Source organism: Dasypus novemcinctus, assembly GCF_030445035.2.
Source record: "Dasypus novemcinctus isolate mDasNov1 chromosome 11 unlocalized genomic scaffold, mDasNov1.1.hap2 SUPER_11_unloc_4, whole genome shotgun sequence".
Classification (NCBI taxonomy): domain Eukaryota; kingdom Metazoa; phylum Chordata; class Mammalia; order Cingulata; family Dasypodidae; genus Dasypus; species Dasypus novemcinctus.
This window is the reverse complement of record NW_026688128.1, coordinates 465,008-471,007: the sequence shown is the minus strand read 5'-3', so window position 1 is coordinate 471,007 and position 6,000 is coordinate 465,008. Positions and strand designations below refer to the sequence as shown.

The 6,000-nt window shown below is 49.1% G+C and overlaps 1 long non-coding RNA gene across 1 annotated transcript in view; it reads left to right on the top strand.

Annotated features, from left to right (window-relative positions):
* The first annotated feature begins 347 nt into the window (after positions 1–347).
* LOC131277393 (uncharacterized) overlaps positions 348–6,000 on the top strand; it is a 72,171-nt gene continuing 66,518 nt past the window's right edge. Inside the window, exon 1 of the long non-coding RNA XR_011648137.1 lies at positions 348–453. This is a non-coding gene — a long non-coding RNA (uncharacterized lncRNA). The remainder of the gene's footprint in view (positions 454–6,000) is intronic.

Genomic DNA, 6,000 nt, shown 5'->3' with positions numbered 1-6,000 from the left:
CGGCCTCGGTGACCCACGCCCGGGCCCAGGCCGCCTCTGGTGCACTGTGGGTGGGGACACCCCCACTTCCGGGGATCCCCTGCCCAGCAGTCAGGAGCCGCCCTCACGGCGTAGGGGGAGATCGCCCTCCTTAGCGCCAGTCGGACCGCGCGTCCACTGGCTGCTGGGCGCTGTCCGTCAGGGAGACGGCCACGCCCCCTCGGGGGCGGAGTCGGGGAACCGGTCCAGACCTGATTGGCCCTCGGGCTCTCAGGCTCTCTAGTCCCGCCCGCCCCCGCGCGGCGGCCCCTTTAACAGCTGGCGGCGGTTGGGAGCGCGCCCCGCGGACCTGCTGCGCGCTCCCGCGGCACCCCTGCGAGCCCGAGGGCAGGAGGGACGCGGTGTCGGGGCGCACGGGGCGCTGCGGGGAGCGCTCGCCCGCCCTCGGGACCCCCGTGTCCCGCCCGCGCAGCGGTAAGTCTGGGCCCCACGTGGCGTCGGGCGGGCGCAGGCGGGGCCCCTAGGCGCAGACGAGGGCGAGCGAGCCCCCTTGCCGCGTGAGGGGCGCCCGTCCCGCGCCCACGGAGGTCCTGCTGCCTCGCCTGCGGGGGGCGGGGTCCTTCGGGGCCGGGGGGGACCAGACGGGCGGGCCGTGTGGGGGCTGTTTCCGCGGGCGGCGCGGGGCGGGCGGGGGCCTTTCGGGGGTCCACCGCGGCGGGACTGGGGGGGGGCCGAGTCAGAATAAGAGTCCCGCGGCCCAGGGGGTAGGCGGCCCATACTTCCCCCACGGGCCCTCCTCCCCCTCTTTCCCTACCCCCATGGTCCCTCCCCCCCCACTATTCCTTCCCCCAGGGGCCCTCTGTCCCCATGGCCCCTCCCCCTCACTATTCCTCCCCCCAGGGGCCCTCTGCCCACGGTCCCTCCTCCCCCCAAACGGACCTGTCCCCAGTCTTGGTCCCTTCCCACCCCCCACTATCCCCCCAACACGTTTCCTCATCCCCTTCAAAATTTACCCCCCCACTGTCCCTCCTCCCCCATCCTTTGCCCCAGGGTCCCTCCCCCCGCAGTCCCTCCTTCCCACCATGGTCCCTCCCCCATGGCCCCTCCCCCTCAGTCCCGCCTCCTCCTGGTCCCTCCTTCCACACTATCCCTTTCCTCCCCATCCCTCTTCCCCCCATGGCCCCTCCTCTGCCCACAGCCCCCCTCCCTCCCCACAACCCCCCTCCCTCCCCACATTCCCCTTGTTTCCCCGTGTCCAACCTGCAGCCCTGCCCCCTGCCCTCCCTGCCTACCCTCCCAGGTTCCTGGGGGCCTCCCCTTTCAGCTCTCCCTTCCCAGGCCCTCCACTTCACATTTGCCTCCAGGCCCAGGCTGCTTCTCTTTCTTCTCCGCCCCGCCCCCCTTCCGGAATAGGGCCAGCTGGTGCCTGCCCACAGCGTGATATTTACAGGGGAACTGATCTGCCTCCCTGGGGAGGGGCCCTGGGAAGGCCCAGGGGGCGGGGAGCAGGGCTGACACCAGGTGTGTGCCCTCAGGGAGCACAAGGAATGGGCCCTCTCCTGGGAGGGGCTTGGGGGCAGGTTTCTGCCCAGCCCGGGAGTTTTGCAGGGACCTCAACAGTTTACTACTAAAAGTGTGAATCCAACCCAGAGGTCTGCGGGTGGCGCCCTTCCTCATCATAGGCTTTTGCATTCTTTGGATCCAAGCCCTGGTGAGCCACTTGAGACTTTCATTTTCTCTCTTCCTCCCGTTTTACTCCTTTCTGCTTTCCGGGAGTACACGCGGCAGGCGAGGTCTGTGGTCTAGGAGCCCACTTCCACCGCACCCCTCCTGGCTGTGCTGCCCTGGACGCCCTGGGACAGCCTGAGCCAGGGCCTTCCTCAGAGCTCCATATGGCCCCAGGGAGGCTTTTCCTTTTGGTAGTGGTTAAAGCTTTTCTTAAAACTTTCATTTGTTGGAGTGATGCTGGGTGGAAATGGTTTGTGTGTCTTGCTAAGATGCTAGCTTGCGAGGGCCGGAGGAGGTTGGCTGGCCAACAGGGGCCACCGGATTTGGGTGCCTGCTAGGGTGCACTGCACAGAGTGGGAAAGGGCACCTACTAGGGGCTGCTGAGGGAGCCCAGGGCTGTGCTGAGCATTTCAGGAGCTCCAGGGCACCTCTGCTTGGCAGAGGGGGTGACCCAGGTGCCTTGGGGACACCATTCTAGCCCTGCTGTGTCTGCCAAGAGCCGTCACCCAGCTGACCTTAAAGGAGCCGGCTGCAGAGGAAGCCTCTGCGCTTACTGTTCTCAGCCTCTTAGAAGAGTTGGTTCCATTCCAGGGAAGCAGTTCAGAGCTGGGGAGCAGCTGCTCTAGTTAAGACAGATGTGCTGGACCTCCTCACCCCCACCCCCTTCTTTTGACCCCTGCGCTTCCCCCTGAGCTTCTGAAGGTGGTTTTCACAGGATTGCCACCCTGGAAGGGGGAAAGCCAGACAGAGCTGCTGGGCACAGATGACTGTGCCATTCTCCTAACGCACTGTCACTCAGCCGATCCTAAGTGTGACGAGGAGGAATACAATGTTGCTCAGTGGAAAAATCTGGGGAGGTTTTATATCAAAACCTTAACAATGAAATCTTTGGATGAGGATTAGAAGTGTTTTTCTTTTTTAAAAAAAAACAAATTAATTTTATTGATACATGCTTATATGTTTTTAACAAATCAACTTTATTGGTATACATTAATAAAACAACAATTCGTTTTAAAATGTACAACCAAAAAAAGTGCACAACCAGTGGTATTTGGTATAATCACATAGTTGTGTATTCATTACCTCAACCATCATTAGAATATTTTCATTATTTGAATAATAATAAATAAAAATTAATTAATAAGGAAATTCCTCACCCCTTGATCTTTGTTTCCCCTGCTGAACCGCTGCTATTTTTTTTTTGCTGTTCTTACACAATTATCTACTTAAGTTTTACTGAGATATATTCATATACCATACTATCTATCTGAAGTGTATAATCAGTGACTTTTAGTATTATCACAATATTATGCATTCCTCACCATCAAAAATTTTAGAACATTTCCAGTACTCTAGAAAAAATGCATACCCCTTAGCAGTCCTCCCCAGCCCTATATAACTACTAACTGAACTTCAACTTTATAAATTAATTTATATTCACCTTTTATATAAATGGGATCACAATATGTAGTACTTTGTGTCAGGCTTCTTCACTTAGCATAAGTGATATTATATTACCATCTTTTGTTAACATACATTTGTTCAATTTCAAAGAAAATAGGCATATATTCAACTTTATCCATATTCATATATTTCACACACGGTTTTATTATGCTAAAAAAAGCTTGGTTTCTATGTCTCTTTTTTTTGGTGTTTATTTTTCTTGAGTAAAGGATCACATTTTAAAGTCTCTGATTTTCAACTCTTAGTGTAACCTCACTTTTTTAAAAACTTTATTTTGTACATTTAATAATTGAATATGTAAACAATAATTTAAAAAGAAAAAGAAAACACTGTTGGATAAAGATACCATTTCTCAAATAAATGTACTGGATACATATAAATTTTTTTGAATCAAACAATATGTTACACAATATAGTTGGTTCATAGTCACACAATCATACAGTATTTGTCCTTTTGTGTCTGGCTTGCTTCACTCAACATAATGTCCTCTAGATTCATGCTTGTCATATGCTTTACAACTTCACTTTTTACAGCTATGTAATATTCCATTATGTGAATACACCACAATTTATTTACCCATTCATCAGTTGATGGACGCTTGGGTTTTTCCCAACTTTTGGAATCGTGAATACTGCTGTAGTGAACTTTGGTGTACAGAAGTCTGTTGGTGTTAGTGCTCTTAGTTTTTCTGGATATATACCTAGTAGTGATATTGCAGGGTCATGTAGCAAGTTTATATTCAACTTCTTTAGGAACTGCCAAGTGGTCCTCCACAGGGGCTGTACCATTCTGCATTCCCACCAACAGTGAATAACTAACTGTTCATTTCTCTCTACTTCCTGTCCAGCAGTTGTGGTTTTCTATCTGTGGCAGGGGGTGATCATTTGTATGGGGTGTCAGCGATGGGGAATAAATAGGAGGAAGCTCACCTGGGCATACATAAAAGGCATATAAATGTGTTCAGATGTTCATGGGGCATTGCCATGGTGGGTGGAGACTCATATAATTGAAGGAATATCCAATTCCCATCCTGGGGAGCTCTGCCACATTCTCTAATAGGAAAGCAAGAATCCCCCAAATACAGGGGCAATGACTAGTGAAGGAAGATGGTCTACTTATGGGTCTTTGATATTGATGACTGTAAGAACCTTTACTCTTTTTCTTTTTTTTTTTAAGATTTATTTATTTATTTATTTCTCTCCCCTCCCCCCCACCCCAATTGTCTCTTTTCTGTGTCTGTTTACTGCGTCTTGTTTCTTTGTCCACTTCTGTTGAGAGCGGCACTGGAATCTGTGTCTCTTTTTGTTGTGTCATCTTGTTGTGTCAGCTCTCTGTGTAGGTGGTGCCATTCTTAGACAGACTGCACTTTCTTTCATGCTGGGTGGCTCTCCTTACTACGCGGGGGGACACCCTTGCGTGGCACAGCACTCCTTGCTCGCATCAGCACTGCTCATGGGCCAGCTCCACATGGGTTAAGGAGGCCCAGGGTTTGAACCATGGACCTCCCATGTGGTAGATGGATGCCCTAACCACTGGGCCAAGTCCAGAACCTTTACTCTTAAAATTGAAACCTAGCCTAGTATTATAGGGTACTAAGAGTTGCCTTCTGGGAGCTTCCTTTTTGCTCAAATGTGGCCTCTCTCTAAGCCAAATTCAGTGTATAAATACATTATTTTCCCCCAGTGTAGGACATGAATCCTGGGGATGAGCCTGTCTGGCACCAAGGGATTATTACCAAGCACCAACTAGCAATGCAACTGGAAAAAGCCCTTGACCAAAAGGGGGTAAAGGTCAAGACAAATGAGTTTATAAAGCTAAGAAACTTCAAAGTGAGTTTCTGCACATCTCAGCAGGATCTTACTGCCTGCCAAAGTAGGTACTATCCCAAATTTCAGGGCTCCTGAGGATTCTGGAGATATCCAGACACTATAGTCATCATTAGAGCATTTTCATTATCTCAGTGATAATAATAAAAAACAAACAAAAAAATCCACCACCCCTCAATCTTTCTGTGCTTTCTTTGTTGTCCGCAGCTCCCCTTTCTGGCTTATTTTGCACAAATACTTTTTTTTTTCATCTATAAATTGATTTCTATTTACATTTTATATAAATGGAATCATACACTATATTACACAATACTTTAGTTCATTGTAATGCAATTTTCCTGTATTTGTCCTTTTCTGTCTGGCTTGCTTCACTCAACATACTGTCCTCCAGGTTCATCAATGTTGTCAATGTTATGACTTCATTTCTTCTTACAGATGCGTAATGTTCCATTGTGTGAATATACCACAGTTCGATTATCCATTTATCAGTTGATAAGTAAAGCTGGTTGTTTCCAGCTTCTGGCAATTGTGAATAATACCACTGTGAACATAGATGTGCAGATGTCTCTTCATGCCACTGCTCTCACAGCTCTCAGTTCCTCTGTGTATATACCCCATAGTGGTATTGCAAGGTCATGTGGGAAATATATATTCAACTTCTTTAGGAACTGCTGAACTCCACAGTGGCTCTACATTCTGCATTGCCAACAACAGTGAATAAGTGTTTCTATCCACATTCTTTCCAACATTTAGTTCTCTGACATTGAATACTTTTTCATATGTTTTTTTGCCATTTGTATTTCTTCTTTGGGCAAGTGTCTATTCATGTCTTTGGCCCATTTTTAATTGGGTCATTTGTCTTTATATATATATATTTTATTCATTTAAAAAAATATTACATTCAAAAAATATGAGGTCCCCATTCACCCCTACCACCCCCACCCCACCACTCCCCCCACAGCAACACTCTCCCCCATCATCATGACACATCCATTGCATTTGG